The following is a 16,913-nucleotide window of genomic DNA, read 5'->3' as shown; positions in this document are numbered from 1 at the left end:
GCTAATAACTTGTGTGTATTATCTTGATATGGATCTAGGGCTGCATTATCATCGATTAATCTGACAATCATGTTCTCAATTAGTTGATTAATCGTCTTCAAACGTCTTGTTTTGTCCGAGCAAAAGTCCAAATCCCAAAGATGTTCAGTTTACGACGCTATAAGACAGGAAAAGTGAAACTCTGATCAAAGAATATTCGATTAATGGATTATCAAAATAGTTGCAGATTAGTCGACTAATAGTTTCAGCTCTAGATGTAATCGTGAGGATCCGTCAGTCGACAGAAAATTAACTGATAAATACATTTATTGGTTCCAGCTTCTCAATGTTTTAATTCTCTCAATGTTCTGATCACATTTTTCACTCGTTATTTTGGGTTTTGGACGGTAACAAAAATGTTTTTCACTACTTTTAGACAATTTATAGATTAATGTTAAATGGATAATATAATTGATGGATCGATAATAAAGATAATCCTTAGTTGCACCTGTAGCCACACCCAGCAGTGATGTCACGGTGTCCTGGAGTACACCTGTGGGTGTCACTTCCTGCGTCGGACATTTTAACTTTAACTTCAGATGTCTGTAAACTTTTTACAATAACGACCCAAATGCAGTTTTTGGCGGGATTGCCCTTTAACCCCAGTCACTGTGATTGACAGCCCTTAGCCCCGCCCTCTCTGCCTGCACTTGCTGCACCTGTGTTTTCAGCCCCGCCCAGGGGCGGAGCAAAGTAACATATTTTTATGTAACAAAGGTAAAAAAAAGTTTTATTTTTTAATCCAAAGTGGTTTAAATCTGTATGTAAATAATTTCTCAGATAATATCTTTAAAAAAAACAAACAGTATATTTAAGACGAGAGAAGAAACTAAAAACAGCTTGTAGACGTTTGAAGCAGCTTGAAGTCGGAGCGTTTCTGAACAACAGCTTGTGAAATGAAATTAGCTGCATGTGTCTTGTGAGCATTTAGAGGACATGTTGTTTTGAAATTTTGTCTGGTGTCGTGCCCCCCCGCCCCCCCCATGTAGAGATACTGTTGTCAGCCACTTTATGTTATTTGAGTTACTGAGAGATTTTGTCTGTGGAACGTTTTTCAGTTTAAAGGAGAAATTCACTTCTTTGTGAAGAGAAGTTCAGCTCTCTCTATAATTTGACATTTTACTTTGAAATCATCAATAACAGGAAACATTTTTTTATGTATCATCATATTAGTCTAATTATTTTGTAATCTTCTACCTTTGGACAGTTTGAAAATGGAACATTTGAAAAGTATAAAATCAGAAGTGTGACAGAGAGCGTTTCCCAACCCGGGGGCCGGACCCCCGTTCAGGGTCGCATGATGATTAACTAATAAACATTATCATTAAATGTATTATTATTATATAACATATATATATATATATTAAATATTAATTATATTAAGAAGAAGAAACTAATTCATTGACATCAACTGTTTCCAAACGTTATTTATTAAATTAATTTGTTAATAACAGTCAGAATTATGTCTTTACATAAAAAAAGATTATATTTATTTCAGTCTTTATCGTTTGAAAAGGAAAAACTAAAAAAATCAGGTAGAAATTGAAGCTTTCAACATTTTGTAAAACTGAATTCAGACGATCTATTTTCTATTATTAAGGAGAGAAAATGTATTGATTTGTGCTTTTAATGGAAAGTAAACGGAGAAACGTTCCTCTGTTGGCGGTGCCACAGTTTTAAAAATGCAGTTCCTGGGTTTGGGTCTGTTGCAGGTCTGGAAGGTTATGGTGTGAAACAAACATGGCCGAGTGAAGTCTGGAAAGGAAACCCAGGAGAGGTGAACGATTACTGGACGGATTTTAGCTTTAATGCCAGAAAGAAAGAGACGGGAGAACTCGTAGTTCCCTCAAGTGCCTGAAGCTTTTAGACTGAAATCAAGAACTGCTCAGCTGCCACATCCTGTCACTGTGTGTCCACAACAGTTCCAGGATGTAGGTGGAGATGATGATGATGATGATGATGATGATGATTCAGACCGAAGAGAGTTTAGAAAGTGGAATCAGGTCTGACTGCTGCCCCCTGCAGGTCGGTCCATATAATATATATAAATATATATATATTGTTTGGTATAAATGATTTCCTGTCTCCAGGATCTGAGACGTCCGGACGTCTGCGTCCTCTGAGCGTCTGTGTTTTTGCGTTCTGCGCTGTTGGATCGGTCAGACGGAAGAAAGTTTAAAACTGAATTCTTCTCTGTTATAAAGTTAGAAGTTCAAGCATGATGAAAATTAGAAGCTCGTGTCTACTTTCAGCAGAGACGAGTCTGTCGGCGCCGGCAGCCGACGAGATTAAGGTTTCAGGACCGACTGGTCTTCTGGTGAACCAGGTGGTGATGAAAAGGGGGGCGTGGGTGCCATGTTGGATGAAAATGTTCCTGTGCTAAAGCTGAAGCTCTCAGTTACTGTCCGGATGGAAGTGTTTGTGTTCTTGTACTTTTGAACAGGATTCGGACAGATTTTGTGTCCGTGTTGAAGACAGAACGTTGATTTGGTCTCTTTCCAGCTTTTCTTAAAAACACTGCAAAAACGCCTCATTTCATCTTCATCAGTTTCACTCGGCTCAGCAGTTTCCTTCAGTCATTGTAAGACTTTCTTTCATTCATGTCTTCACTTCTTCCTTTTCCTCCCTTCTACTGTGTTTTTTTTTTTTTTTTTAGAAAGGAATTCAGTGTATTTTTATCTCACGGAAGCAGAAACTCTAAATGTGTCTGTTCTCGTAGTCAGATTCGTATTTTCTCTGCCTGCCTGAAGCTCATTTCAGAGCTTTTCTTAGAGGAGCTGCAGCTCACAAACACCCGGCAGACTGAAAGGCTTCTGATGACATGATGGTTCTGCAGTGAGACGTAGGAAACTGCACCAGCTGTCAGGATTCACAGCAACGAGGAACGAGTCCGTTTAACTGTTAAAACTCTTTGTTCCCTTTTAAATTAAGTGAGTTTAAAAACACCATCATTTTATTTTTACGCTCTCAGTCATTTTAATAACAACAGGTGTCACTCTGTAACACTGACGTCATCCTGTGTGTGTGTGTGTGTGTGTGTGTGTGTGTGTGTGTGTGTGTGTGTGTGTGTGTGTGTGTGTGTGTGTGTGTGTGTGTGTGTGTGTGTGTGTGTGTGTGTGTGTGTGTGTGTGTGTGCGCGCAGACTAGGGATCAGTTAAAGGCCATATTTCATACTTTTTCATATTTTGTATTGATGTATGATATTAATTGCTCTCATATTATTAATGTTATTGTTAGTTTTTGTGTTTTTAGGCTCCGGAGAATAAAATGAGCGTTCTGTGTCTTCTGCTTTGTATTTGAAATAATAAATTGACTTTTGTTCTATTCAGATTTTTATTTGAACCTTGTAATAAATAACCAGGGAACGTTGAGTGTGTTGTACATATGAATATGTTTTCAAACCAGAGGTGCTTCTGAAGCTAACAGGAGAGATTTTTAAAGAGACTGTACCTTCACGTTATTTTCCAGAAAATAAACAAATGAAACCTGGAACGGCTGCAGTTTGTCTCTCTGTTTACGTTCATGTAGATGTACTGTGGTGAAATACTCATTTATACATACTGCACAGAGATGGAGGCAGTATTCAGGTCCTTTACTGCTGTAAAAGTACTAATACCACACTGAAAATACTCTATAACAGTAAGATGAAATGTTACTTCAGTAAAAGTCAAATGTCCCCTGTGACTGTTCTCCTATTATTTATTCTATCATTAGATGATTATTCCTCATCATTAATGTAACCGAACTGTTGTAGCTGATGGAGGTGGAGCTCTAGTATATACAAGTATAATATTCACCAGATACAAATACTGCAACGTAAGTATGCTGGCATATATATATGTATACATATATGTGTGTGTATATATATATATATATGTATGTGTATATATGTATATGTATGTAGATGTATGCAGATGTATACATATACACACATATATAATATATGTATGTATATATATGTGTGTGTGTGTGTGTGCATATGGAATTGTATTATATTGCAGTACAGATAAAATGAATCCCTCGCTGCTGCTGTTAAATGAAACTATGTTAGTACATGTATAAGTACATGTACTTATACATGTATAAGTACATGTATAAGTACACAGTTTATACATCAGCAGGTGATGTTATGAGGATGAAGGACTGTCTATTAAACATTCAGTCCGCTCAGTCTCTCTCTGACAGCTGCGTCACGACACACGCAATGAGACCGGAAACAGAGGTGCAGTGGCTTCAAAATAAAAGCATAAAGTCTGTAACGTTTAACAAACAAGCTGCTGTACAGATTGTCAGAGAGAAGAAGAGTGACTGATCCAGGTTCAGTTTGTTAATGTTGTTATGCAAGTGACTTCAATGCTGTTAATAACTGTAACGTCTTGTTAATAATGTGGAGCTTTGTGAAGGCGTCACTTTGGGCTCTGGCTCATTGTGACCAAACGATCGATCGATTAATGGAGAAAATAATCAGCTGATTCATCCACAGTGAACTAATAATCATTAGCTGATAGTTCAGAATGAGCTCCACCTCAACTCCAACAGTAACATCCTGCTTCACATTAATGAGGAGGAATAATCCTCTAATGACAGAATCTATAACAGGAGGACAGACACAGGGGGACAGACACAGGAGGACAGTCACAGGAGGACAGACACAGGAGGACAGACACAGGAGGACAGACACAGGGGGACAGACACAGGAGGACAGACACAGGGGGACAGACACAGGAGGACAGACACAGGGGGACAGACACAGGAGGACAGTCACAGGGGGACAGACACAGGGGACATCTGACTGCTTATACTCACAGACTTTTACTGCAGGACTTTTACTGTAACAGAGTATTTTCACAGCGTGGTATTAGTACTTGCAGTAACAGATCTGTATACGTCCTCCACCACTGAACTAATATAACTGAGCTCCATATCGCCTGCTTAAAGGTTTGTCCCTGGTCCTGGTTCTGGTTTTAGTCAGATCACATGATGCCTCTCACAGCAGGTCTGAAAACTAATTGATCCTGAAGCTGCTGACTGAGCAGAAAGATTGAAACATATTGATTAGTTGTGTCTCACTGACATTCATTAGCTATTATCAAGGACACCGAGGACTCAGTGATGTTTCGGGGAATTTAGGAGGTTTTAATCACATAATACAATTACACATAATGTTTTTTTAAGGATGATTCTGACAGTAGTTTGACAAGATTTCTTAAAACGTGCTGTGTTTTTATTTAAAATAATAATAATAATTCAAATGATATCTTCTTACATTTTCTTTTCTGCGCCTGGCAGTGTGAGGAAGGCTTTGAAACTCCATCGAGACCCTCATGTCAGGAGATAAATGTCCCAGGAAGTATAACTCAACAGATTTGTGATTTGTTTAACAGAGTTTGGACTCATTTAAACGTCAGGTCCATGTACAGAAACATTAACTTCACATAAGAGCAGATTAAAGATGCTTTGTACCAAACTGTTTTAAATTTAAGAAACCCAACAGTATATAATGAAGTTTAATTTAAGTTAAATGCATCAGTAGTAAAAAATATTGTGTAATAATCATAATAATATACAATACCACAGTGTATACTTCTACTGCATGTAGCGGAGTAGAACTATAAAGTTGATCAAATGGAAATACTCAAGTAAAGTACAAGTACTTCGAATTTGTACTGAGTTACTTTCCATCACTGGTGGCGTCGTTCTCAAACGGACCTTTATTTTGAAGGCTATTACCGGAAGCGACGGGTGTTGTTGTTTACAGCTTGACTGCGGCTGCTCGGAGCAGACAGCAAACATGGACGTCACATGTGAGAGAATGACCGAAACATGATCCTTCCAGGTGCCTGTGGGAGAAACCAGCAGAGACAACAAGGTACGGACGACGTTATTTCACCGCCGCCGACTTTATTCATCTGACAAACGGACCCGGCGGCCGTGACGGTTGAAACTAGCCGCCTGGTGAGCTAGCTTACACGGGGAGCTAGCAAACGTTAAAAGGCACGTCGTTTAACGGTAACCTCGGTGCGCCCATTATCGGACACGCCTCCCACCGCGCGCTTCTTTCGTTTTTCTCCCCGAAATATTTTAACGTGAGAAAAACCGCGTTGAAGACTAAAAGCTCGGCGTGTTTTCATCCGGTTTTAAAGCGTGTGGGTGCGTCAGTGACGTGAGCCAGCGACCCCCCCCACCGCACATGTTCGGGAATGTAAGAGACATTTCTTCTCCGTTCGTAACGGCTGTAAGGCGGGAGGAGAGCGGTGTGCTCCTGTGTTAAATCATACTGGGCTGCAGTCGCATTGTACTGGGAAATGCACCGAGCTCGACGGGACACGAAGTATCTGCGTCCGATAATGGAATCCAGATTGCCGTCCGGCTCCTGGGGTTACAGCGCGCTGCAGCTGCGGGCGACCATCGTCTGTCACACGGTGGACTGACGCAGAGCGCCTTCACACACGGGCCGTTTTCACTGGGTTCACCGGGGCTTTGTTACCGGATGAGTGGAAGGGAAGAACTCTGCTGGAAATAAATGAAATGAAATGAGTGCAACCGTGTCCGATAATGGAACCCGGGTAGTGACAGAGGGTTCAGGTTTAAATCTCCAGCAGCTGCTCGGGCCTGTTTGTTGCAGCGCAGCTTCACTGGATTCACTGGATTCATGCAGACTGTGGTGTTTCAGTGCTCTCTCTCTCTCTCTCTCTCTCTCTCTCTCTCTCTCTCTCTCTCTCTCTCTCTCTCTCTCTCTCTCTCTCTCTCTCTCTCTGTCTGTCTGTCTCTCTCTCTGTCTGTCTGTCTGCCTGTCTGTCTCTCTCTCTGTCTGTCTGTCTGTCATGTCCATGCTGGAGGATGAAACACAAACACTGACTGTGGTCCACAGTGAAGCTCATCCAGGGTTCAAATAGTTAACAAACCCCGAAACCAAAAACAAAACCTGATTCATTAAATTAAAAGCAAAACAAACCTATTATTCAAAATAAAACTAAAAATGAAATTCAGGTTATTCCATCTTTGTCGTTTTTTCCGTTCAAGAGCGTGGCTCTTTGGTATCCGTGTCAGGGAAGAGGAGGGGGCTCAGGGGGCACAGCTGGTCGTCCATTAGTTGCAGGGTTGTTGGTTTAATCCCCGGCCCCTCCTAAGTTCTCCGGCGCCCCGCTGCCGGTGCTTTGTTGCGCTGTATAAACGCGTCCCATTAATAAGCAGAAATATCTTCCAGTGATGCTGATGAGGCTCTTGATGTTGACCTCGAAGACGAGTCCTAGTTTTTGGAGGGACCAAAGTGTCCAAAGGAGCCAGTTTAGGTGGTTCAGGCATCTGATCCGGATCCTCCTGGGCGCCTTCCTTTTGGAGGATTTCCAAGGAGACCCAGGGGCAGACCCAGAACACGCTGGAGGGAGTTTATATATCTCAGCTGGCCTGGGGCCAGATGAGGATCCCCCAGAAGGATCTGGAAGATGCTGCTGGGGACACGACGTCTGTAGGATAAATGTCAGAAGATGGATGATGAGGTTGTTGTGGTTCGTTAACAAGAGAAACTAGATAAATACAGTGAATGACGTCTTCAGTAATTAGCTGAAGTGATGGCGGTGGTGTTGTATTTAGATGGAGCAGCCAGTTCATTGACCTGTCTGTAGTTTGTGTACCAACTAGCTGTGAGACCTTCATAATGTCTCTTGATTTAAACTGGTGTGGACAGTTTGTCTTACGGTCCTCCTGCTGCTTGTTCTTCAGGCTGTAAGTTTGATGCTCCAACCGTCGGCAGATTGAAGACAAACTATCCACTAAGAAGATCGGAGTACTTCTTCCACCGCTGCTGTAGCGTTGTTGGCGGCGGTGCGTTGCCTCTATGAATTATGGGCTGTCTGCCTGCAGAAACAGTTTATTTTCCTCTGGAGGCTTTTTAACAGCAGGAGGAGTCGACTGCTTCGCTCGCAGCGTTTAACACATCAAACATCACGAGAGGCCTCTCGCTTTAAAACTCATGGTGTGTGATGAGCAGCTCGTCTTGAATCTCCCTCATACAAAAACAAATGTGACCTGCAGGCTGTTCTGCAGTTTGTAAATAAGCTTCAGATTCACCTCATGGTCCTCAACAGTCCACTGATTAATCCCAGGACGGGGATAGATACAGGATCTGCTCTGTGGTTCAGCAGAGGACACAAGAGACTGGAATCAAGTTCAAATACTCGCCTACAAAAAGTCTACCAAACGTACGTTTCATGTGAGTCACGTGACTCCTGTTTGCTTGTGATTGGTCGAAGCGGTTGTAAGTTTGTTGGCGGCCGCTGAGAGACGCACGGTGACTCGCAGGTTTGTGTTGGCAGACTGCAAGATACCCGAGATAAGGCTGGCAGGACGTGTTGCCTCTTGTAAAGAATGTGTCCTGTGACTGTGGAGGACCCTCAGGGTCCCCGAGGAAAAGATATGTTTAGAGACAGACTGAGGGAGGCCTGGACTCAGACCACATCCAGACCGTGTCCCCAGAGGACGACATGCTGGTTCCTCTGGGGACGCTCCTCCTGCTCTGTGATCACCTGCACTGTGTTTTAGTTTACATGCGTACCGGCGTCCTGGTTTTGAGTCGTATCCTGTTTCCGATCATATGTGGGGGTCTGGCGTTTACAGGGAACACCCTGGTTTCTGATCGTCTGCCTGCAGGACTTGATTTCTCAGCATCTCAGTCACGATGTTCTGTGCCAACAAAGACAGAAACAGAAACCTGGATCAGGTGTTTACATGCCACAGTGTCCTGGTTTCTGTCAGAGTACTCCAGGTAGCATATCCAGGTTTCTGAAACCAGGATACGATGTGTACGTGCAGCACTGTGTTGTAGTGGAGTGTTTTCAGTGTGGTATTGCTGCTTTTACTGAAGTAAAGGATCTTGACTGGTCAGTCCTTTCCCAAACCTCTTCATGCTCGTAGTTTTGTAGTTTTGTAGTTTTGCTTCTGTCTCAATGGAACAGCTGAGTTCAGAGAAAATATAAAAAGCTGCTTTGTGTCCTTCAGTTCTACACTGAATCATACAGATGATGAACAGCAACACTTCAACGCACCATCTATCCGTCCGCTGTTCAGGGTCTCAGAGGGCCGCAGCGTGTCCCAGCATGCACCGGGAGAGAGGCGTCACAGACGGAGCGTTCCAGTTCAGCTGGCCTGCATGTCTCTGTTCTGTGGGAGGAAACAAACTATAAAATCAACTGTTGGATCAACAGTCTCTCTGCAGTCTCGCTCCTCTACATTCCTGCTGCGCTGCGTTCACTGACATTACGTAACATCCTCGATGGATGATGGGGGCTCCTCAAAGTTCATAACTCTCTGAGGACCTCAACACACCCTGAAAGGATTTCTAGTTCTGTATGTCATGAATATTTCCTGAAGGGTGTGCACACGAAGCAAGACAACAGTGTTCTCGGTTTTATCACTTTGTTAGAAGTCGGGGGCCTTTTTGTTTCCACAGGTTCTTTTCTGAGTGAGTGGAAAGAATCTTATAAATCAGGTGTTGCTTTATATTTTTCTTATTGTCATCAGATCTCATGTTTAGACTCAGACCATCAACCTGTCTCACTTCCTGTCTCACTTCTCAGCTCTCAGCTCATTGGTTCCTGCTGAAGACGTCAATCTTTAAAAACTCCTCACAAATATATAGTTTCATGTTTAAAAGGCTCAGTCATTCCCTCCAACAGCTGCTCGCTGGAGTTTTATCAAACTAACAGCAGGAAATAGTGCATCTGTTGGGGACTATTTTCAGCGGCGGATGAATCCACATGTGGAGCTCTAGTGAGTGTTTGTGGCAGCAGGACGGTGTGTGTGAGACTGAGTCCAGATGAACTACAGTGTGTGTGAGGAGATCGATAGTTTGACAGTTTGTAGATGTTGTGGTCGTCTGACCTCAGACCAGTTTACTGTTGTCGACCTCGTGGTTTCACTGTGGATGAGATCATCTGCAAAATGACTTGAAAGTGAAAAACACAGTGCGTGCATGCGTGTGTGTGTGTGTACGTGTGTGTGTGCACGTGTGTGTGTGCACGTGTGTGTGTGCACGTGTGTGTGCAGTAGCCCTCGGCCATGTTGGCCAGCAGCCGGCCTCCGTCCTCAGTCACCATCTGTGGCAGAATGTTGCTCAGTGTTTTCCTCCTCACACAGCGTCTCATTTAGTTCGACAACATAATGTTGGAGCTGTATTTGTTTCACATCGTCCACATCGCTCAATATATCTATATATATTATGTGTGTTATTAGTATATATTATTGTATTATGTGTAAGGCTGGTGGGTTTTCCTCAGATTCTTTTAGAAAATTAACTGGACTGTGAAGATTTGCTGATTTTTCCCCTGAATGATTTTAATAATTTCTATTATGTTTTAATAATTACCTCTGTAGGTTTGGACACATGAAGCATGAGAAAGTATATGGAAAGAAACATATGTGGCAGTGTATTTACATCTGATAAATATTATACTAGTACTACATAATAATCTAATGATATAACAGTATAACAGTCAGGGGACATTTTACTGCATTGAGTACTTTTACTTTTTATATTTACATACCTTTACATTTTCAATGCAGGACTTTTACTGTAACAGAGTATTTACAGTGTGGTATTAGTACTTTTACTTGAGTAAAGGATCAGAATACTACCTCCAGCTTATTGCTGATCTTGCAAACCTCCACCAACCCCCTTGACCTGCATCCTGACACACACACACACACACACACACACACACACACACACACACACACACACACACACACACACACACACACACACACACAGAATCACATCGACTGTAGTTGTCTCCTCAGCGTTCTCACGGCTCACCTCGCCTGAAACAAACAACAAGTTTAAAACACTTTTATGAAATAAAACATCTAAACTAAGATGGTGAACGTGGAAAACATTACACCTGCTAAACATTAGCATGTTAGCATTGTCATTGTGAGCATGTTAGCACGCTGACGTTAGCATTTAGCTCAGCTGTGTGTAAGTGCAGCCCCGCAGAGTCTATAACACTCTTATTATCTAATAAATCATATTATCTAAATACTTTATGTGGTGATACACTTGAAGAAATATGTAAAAAATATAATTTACTACTATTTCTAACTTTTCTAAGACGAGTTTTAATGAAACAGTTTAGTGTGTGAATGTTATGTTAGCTTCTCCTCCAGCTGGAGATTCGTGAGCAGTTTGGAAACAACAGAGGAAGAAAATAGTTTGATTATTTTTAGATTAAACGGCTCACATTGACCAGCACTTTAAAGCACATGAGGATTTACAGAAGAGCCCGAGTGTATTGATATGACGGATGTGTTCTTCGCCCTGTTTGTTTGTTTGTTTGTTTGTTTGTTCCTCTGGTTGTTGTTTACGTCCTCACATGTGAAGTAATTTTGGAAAGCGGCTGTGTGTCCTCTCAGTCCTCCTGATGCTGCTGTTCATAAAGTGAGCCAGCGCTCTGTGGACGGACTAAATATAGACTCCAGATATTTAAATCTCCTCCAGGAGCCTGCAGTCGCTTCAGCTCCTCCACTTTCAGCTCTGCTTTCGGTGTCTGTGTGAAGAAGTCCGGCTCCGCTGCAGACGAGTTCTCCGCTCGCCCCTGAATGATAATTACTGTTTACTGCAGAGACGCTCGAGTGTTGAGGAACACTTGGTTCCCGGGAGCTCGGCTGACTTTAGAGAGCGGTCTGAGTTCACCGAGGAGGCTTTAAATAGCTCGACCTGATTTTAGCATTTCTGAGACGGCCTGCAGCGACACCCCGGACCTCCAGACGCTGAGAGCCGTCCACTCAGCAGTTCAGTACGGTCACCGCAGCCTGCAGACCTGCAGACCTGCAGACCTGAAGACGCCATGACACAGTATTTGTATTCTGTTCTCTGTGAATGATACACGTTGAACATGTGGGCCTCATGTCTGAATACACTCCGGTTACTTTTACGTAAACGTCCTTTTCAGTGCGTCACGAGTCTGAACTGTGATGAAAGCTGCTGAGAGAGAAACCGCCTCTCTACATGTGCTGAGATGAGGCGATGGGTCCAGCTCTGCTGGAATTCCCCAAAACGTGTTGTTTTGTGACTGAAAATGAAGCAAGCTGAAGACTCAGTCTGTGTTTCCTGCAGTCAAAGTAACGCTCCACTAAACGAGCTGTGAGATACTGAAACTGAAAGAGTCGGCGTGGAGAGGAAACTGTTGCGTAACAAAGGCTCGTTTTCTAAAGTGATGTTGGTGAAGAAGTCAGCTGGTTTACTCTCATGTTCACCTGCAGTCTGCAGGATCAGCTGCTGAGTCTCAGACTACAGTAATGCTGCTCATCATATTCGTCTTATTCCAAAGTAGTTTTGTGACTCATTACATCCTCAAGCTTCTTCTGCATCTTCTCTTCCGACTCTGAGACAAACGTGAGTAAAACTACTTGAAGCTGAACATCTGAAGGTGTTTTGACTTTCGTGAGAGAAGTTGTTCCCATACATTTATATATTTATACGTGGAACTGCAACTAACAGTTATTTTCATTACGGATTCTTTTTTTAGTCTTTTATAGTAGAAGAAGAAAAACGTTCCATCACAAGTTGTATCAGTCTTCTCTGGTAATCCTCGAGTTTTTACCTTTTAAACATAATGTAATATAATCATCTCATCGAACAGCCGGAGCTCGGCGGCCTCCAGCAGCTGTGAAGGGAAGAAAACGGAAAACTATTCACCTGATTTTAATGGCTAAGAAACTCTTGAGTTTAATGACTAAATCGATGGAGACTCGTGGGCTTCATGAGATCTGATCAGACTCTGACAGAAGCTTTACGCTCAGACTCAACTCCTGATGATCGATTATAGATCCGCTCATTCAATGATCTAAAAAAAAATATATCAATTTATCGATTAGCTTCTTTTGATTGACTCGGCACTAATGTTGCAGTGGTGAGAGTCATGTGACTCTGCCAGTGGTGATGTCATTTATAATGTGCTCATTGAACGTGTTGAGAGACGATGTTAGTCACTGTGTGTGTGTGTGTGTGTGTGTGTGTGTGTGTGTGTGTGTGTGTGTGTGTGTGTGTGTGTGTGTGTGTGTGTGTGTGTGTGTGTGTGTGTGAGAGTGTGAGAGAGAGAGAGATGCTGACTTGTTGCCGTGACGCCCAGAGGAGACAGAGAGCCGTTGTGATCCACGACCCCCCCCCCCGTACCAGCTCACACACAGCTCTGACACTCAGATAAACCCACATCCCTGCAGTGTTGTGGAGGAGATGTCACCTCCTCCCGTTCTCTCCTTCCTCCTCACCTTCGTCTCACTCGGCTGCACTCTTCACTCGCTGAGAAACTCCAAGTTGAAAGCTCTATTTTTTTTTCTCCCTTCCAGCATCACTGACTTCCTGTGGCAGCTTTTCAAACTAAGTGTCACAACTAGACCTAAAGACTGACGGCGTCTCAGGTAGGCCTGCACACAAACGATATATGAGACTGGCGCTAAAACACAGCGGCCATGTTTGAGTGAATGACTAGAAGGAAAAAAGAGTTTCTGTTATCAGTTACTGATAATTCAGACAGGATGTAGCACCACGAAGGATCTTTGATTAACTCTGATGAGAGCAGGAGGCGGGTCGCCGTCACAAACACTTTCTATTTTATATAAAGACGTCAAAGAGTCCAGAAGAACTAAACGCAGTTTGTTAACTGACGTGTGACAACTCAAGTCCTCTCTGAAAGTAATACTCTGAGTTTGGGGGGGGGCTGCTTTTGACACGCTGAGGTTTTCCTCTTCGTTTGTCTTCAGTCGAGTGAAACTGCGTCGTGAAGCGGGCTAGCTTCCTCTCAGTCTTTGTGTCTGGGGAGACGCTTTAAGACCAGTGAGATGTCAAAGATGAAGGTCACAGCTGCTGATTATTAACCTGGTGGAGCTTCTCCTCACACACTAATCAGCTGATAGCTCCAGCTATAGAAGACATTTACTGTCCAACAGCTCAGCTCGGCTACTTTAATCCAACAGTCTCGTTTCTCACCGAACAAACCATGAAAACTGAAGATGGTTTAAATGTAAACGTTTAAATTCGACAGAAGTGCAGAATTATTGGGTGTTTTTGGATCCAGATGTTCAGAAGAGTCTGAGGATCCTGGAAATGTTGTTGAACCATCTTCTGAGTTTTTCTAAGATGATACCTGACAGGCACACACCTGTCACAGCTAGTGACCATCAGGCTGGTGGCCTGGACCCCCCCTCAGTGTTTTTAGAGGGTCAAACTAGCAGATGTTTTAGTTAAATCTCTTGAATAATGATGGCCTCTGTGGTTTTAGGGAGACCACAGTCTGATAGCAGATGAGGTGCAGGTTTCAGCAGCTGTTATCAGTATTAATATCTATATAACAGTTTCATTAGTTGAGAACGACTTCCTCTCAGGCCTCTCACTTCTTCTTTGTTGGTAGAGAAATGTTTATTTGAATGACACCTGAAGCAGAAGCACTGAAACAGAACTTCCCGCCACACATGTTGATATTTATAGAGACGTATACAGGATGTCCCCCAGTGCATGAATGGTACATACTTCACCTCTGAGAAGTGTTGCTTTGGTGTTAAGGTGCTGAAAAAGTGCAGAAGTTTATTGTCAAACCAGGGCAGAAAAGTATTTGTCTCAATAACGACAGTGAAACGGTAATAAACGTAACACACACACACACACACACACCTGCGTACTACGTGCTACATGTTGAACAAATCAGTCTGTACTTCTGGTATAGCATAAATGCTAATGTTAGCATGCTAACATTAGCTAACTAGCAGTAAACACAGAGTCCAGCTGAGGCTGATGAACGTCATCAGCTCTGCAGGTATTTGGTCATAAACCAAAGTGTTGGACACATGAACATGTTGACCTGATGATGGCGCTGATGAAGACTCAGAGGATCACCAGAGTTATGACAGTTCATCCTGAGGGGACCATGAAGGTCTGAACCACATCTCATCACAGTCCATCCAGCAGCTGATGAGACGTTTCGGTCTACAGACAGACGGACGATGCCATCACTCTGTCTTATCTCAACACTTGTGCAGTTTTACTCAGTTCTTCTGTTTTGTGATTGTGGCCATGATGAAGTCCTGACTTCAGTCTCACTCCATGTCCAGAATCTCAAAGTGTGTTTTAGGGCAGAGGCCTGACAGAGTGAACATCCAGCCGGCTGCTGAAGGACTCCGTCAGCGTTATGTTACCTAAAACAAACATTTCAGGTCTGTGAGTCTGAATCAAGACGTTGAACAAACCTCCAAACCACAGACACTCTAACGTTGCATCACACCGGTTTGCTGTGACGGCGGCTCACGTCATGTTTGGAACCCCCCCCCGGTACAGGACCACAGCGCTTATTACGTCCTGTAGACTGACAGAAAATGAACTATTTTGATAATCAATGAATTGAAGAAACATTTAAAGTCACTCGAAGTTTAACTGAAGTCTTTCTGACTCCAACTTCTCAGATTTGTGTTTTGTTGGTTGGACTAAACATGTGAAGACGTCCAACTCAATGTAAAGTGATGTACTGTAGTGCACTCTGTCAGTGGGGACATCGGGTACATTTCTCTGGGTGTGTGTGTGTTTTCCATTGTTGCACATGGGTCATTAAAAAGGGAAGTGATTGTGATGAAATCAGCTGTTTCAGCTAAAATTGCCATTGTTGCTTTTTCATTTGAGCAGCCGACTCCCTCCGTGTCAAACACGACCCGAGCTGGTGACAGCAGACGTCTACTGTGACTAGTTAACACTTAACCAGCTGCTACTAGTTAACATGTGTTGCACTCTCTCATTTGTACTTTTTGTCAAACATTCCTTCAATAAAACAGAAATATCTGCAGCATGGACACCACTTCTTCACAGATATCCCACGATGCATTGCCTCTGCAGTGTCGGTGAGGAAATCGGCGTCGGCCTGTCAGAGGCTCTCGGACTCAGCTGAGACTCGGTCGATCTGCGTGTTGTTGAAGGCATAACTTCATGTTGTATCAGCTCGGGGAGCTGCAGCGTTGTCTCGTGTGCTGCTGTGTCACCAGGAAGTCATCGACGAACAGGAAGCAGGCTGCCGGTCCTCTTCCTGTTTGCCAGTTTACCTTTGACCCCCCCCCCGTTCCTTCCACTTCCTCCTCTGCGTCCTTCTCTCACTTTCACCTTCTGATGACGGCGATGAGCGAAACCTCTCCGGTGTAGAGAAAGAGAAGGAAATGAAGCGTGTTATCCATCCGACACATCTGCAGCAGCTTCTGGCTGTTTATTAAAATGAGTCAACCAGCGCACACTGCAGCTGGATGTTAGCACCTGATCTCCAGTTGTTGCCGCCTGTCGATCAGTAAGTCTGAGTCTTTACTCCGTTTAGTGTGAACTTCTCTTCCATCGGGCGGGGGGGACTCACGCCCCTCGGGGGCTGAGCTGACGCTGACTGCCTCCGCGGCAGCCATGTTGGCACAAATGGTTTTCTCCAGCACAGCAAATTACTTTTTCATAAAGTCAAGTTTGAACAAATTCTATCTAACGCGTTATTTGTTTGTTTGTTTGTTTGAACACAAGCCGTGTAGAGAAACTTCTCTGCTGTCTGTGTTCAAGAGCTCAGAGTGCTCTGAATACACACGACTTCAAATTATCGATTTCAGTATTATTTAATTCTTCTTGTTTGATATTTGGTCTGAATTTCTGTTCCAGTTTAGTGATTGGTTCCCAGTCATGTCACTCAAACTCACTCAGTCTCTTCACTCAATGTATGAAAACAAACTGACAAAGCTGTTATTTTTACTCAGCAGTCCTCCAGCCAATGAGTGAGCTAGTACAGCGTGGTTCTAACCAATGGGAGAGCAGGAGGCGGGAGCTGTAAAGCTGAGTAAAGCTGCAACGATTAGTCGAACCGAATGATATT

Source organism: Enoplosus armatus, chromosome 9, assembly GCF_043641665.1.
Source record: "Enoplosus armatus isolate fEnoArm2 chromosome 9, fEnoArm2.hap1, whole genome shotgun sequence".
NCBI classification, from domain to species: Eukaryota; Metazoa; Chordata; class Actinopteri; order Centrarchiformes; family Enoplosidae; genus Enoplosus; species Enoplosus armatus.
Note: the sequence above shows the minus strand (reverse complement) of the source record.